At 33.8% G+C, this 2,129-nt stretch overlaps 1 protein-coding gene across 7 annotated transcripts in view; it reads left to right on the forward strand.

The window, feature by feature from the left end:
* ORC5 (origin recognition complex subunit 5) overlaps positions 1-2,129 on the forward strand; it is a 170,114-nt gene that overhangs the window by 88,555 nt on the left and 79,430 nt on the right. The window lies entirely within an intron of this gene.

The raw sequence follows: 2,129 nt of genomic DNA on the forward strand, positions 1-2,129 counted from the left end.
TGAGAGTAAAACAGAGAGCTATTGGAGGTGAAAACGACAAGTATGCAGTGCAGTCACTAAGGCTCATGTGGATCTTGGAATGGAAAGGAAGACTAAACTGGGTGCTGTATTATTCGGTGACTAAGAGATGGTAATAGGGGGATAAATGGTGGTGAATTGAATAGTATGAGGTTCAGAGGAGCAGAGCTTTTTGTACAATGACACCAAACCCACTTGGCAGGACTGCCTGAGGTACTGTAGAGAGACTAACCTCATCGGAAAGAGCTTAAGAGAAGGGTTGGTCTTTCAGGGGGTGTCAACTTTCACTTAAGCCTGGAAGACATAGAAGTCATAGAGAACTTTATTAACCAAGAGACAGTGGAAAAGTTTGGACAGAGAAGCAGTAAGAGGCTGGTTTTAGAAAGGGAGCACAGAATATGGAGGTAGAATATGGGATAGGACAGATGGCATATGAACTGAGACCCTTATTAAAAATTGTCCTTGTACTGTTTTTATTGTGAATGGTAGTTCTGAGTTTCCTTTTTTTTTCCAACCTCCATAGTCAATGAAAAAACAGTACAGATAACTTAAGATTGCAACTTCATGTTGTACAGTTGCAAGTCGACAGAAGAACCAAACTAAAAAAGAACTCAAACTCAAACTGCACACCAAAGTAAAAGGAAATAAAATAGTATCCCATGAGAAAGACATATTTTAGTGTTGCAAAAGAATCAACAAAGTGACACCAAAGAATAAAGGCAAAATTAAACCCTTAGATATATGCCACATAATTAGCTTGCATTAAAATATTCTAAATTCTGATTTAAGAATTACTCCTAGGCAAATTGCTCCTGTTGTGTTTATCCTATTTCTTTCTAGATGCTTACTTTAGAAAAGAGTTCATTTGGGTTCTATGAGAGAATCTCCTGTAGTATATAGAAACTATCTAAAATCTTAAAATTGTATTTATATGAATCTCATATGCATCTAGTTTTAGTATATGTGCTACAGAAGCAAGTGCACATATGCATCTAAAGCCATGAAAAACCAGAGAAGGCACTTGCAAAGTACATAGCTCCTTTCGTAAGTTAAAACTTTCTTTGAAGTGAATTGTTTATTTCCAAGTCCTTAACGTGCAGAGTTATCTTTGGAATGTGTTACATAATTTTCAATGTTGCCCTTATGGTTATTCTATCAAATTCTACCATGTCTTAGAATAGTATATGTAGGGATCAGTTGGCAAGTCACCTGTTTATATTGGGGGCTGGAGGGATGATAGAGACAACAGGATTGTTTTGGCAGTGTTTTTATGCTGTTTGGAAACGAGTTCTTCAGAGAGGCACTGTTGTAATGAAGAGTCTTCAGTCCACTGTTAGGTTCCACAATAGCCATAGCACTCCTTTTGAGCTATTTTTAAATGTATTTTGATAAGCAGTATTTATAGTTCCCCATTCCAAATTTTAAAAGTATTTGATATGTCAGTCATGCTTAGAAACGTTTTTAGAAAGTGTATTACAAAATGAGAGACAAAAACATTAATTGATGATGGTTTAATAAAATAAGAGCACGCAATTAGTGAATCTTTAAAAAGCTGTTCTCACATGGATGATTATTTTTGCAAAATTGAATACTTTAAGGCTTTAATTTTATACTTATTGCTAGATCATTATATCTAATTATTTTGACCATTTATTCAAATAATAAACCTCCAAGGCTGAATATTTATAGTGAAGAATGAGTTTACAGAAAGGAAAATAATTATATGTCTCTCTCTCCCTGATATTTTATTCTGCCTGCCATAGAGTACAAAAATATACATTCACATTGTTTTATCATATTCTCGGATCATACAGATTTAGTTACAATACACACACAGGTCAGCCAGTGTTAAAAGACTGAAAAGAATGAAAACTACAAATGAGGACAGATGAGCTATGCATTATGTAATGATAAAACAGGTGTTTTTGAAGATAAACAATGTTCAAAAGCAAAGATTTAAATACTTTTGCATCTCTAATTTTTTCTGGTTATTGGACAAAAAGCAAATAGCTTTCACATGAAATCTAAATTTCTGTAGTATAATCGAAATACAGAATGTGAATAGTTCTAACTTTATTTCCTCTTTTTTTTTTAAAGCAAACTTTCTGTCA

Source organism: Pteropus alecto, unplaced genomic scaffold (genome assembly GCF_000325575.1).
Source record: "Pteropus alecto unplaced genomic scaffold, ASM32557v1 scaffold109, whole genome shotgun sequence".
NCBI lineage: Eukaryota > Metazoa > Chordata > Mammalia > Chiroptera > Pteropodidae > Pteropus > Pteropus alecto.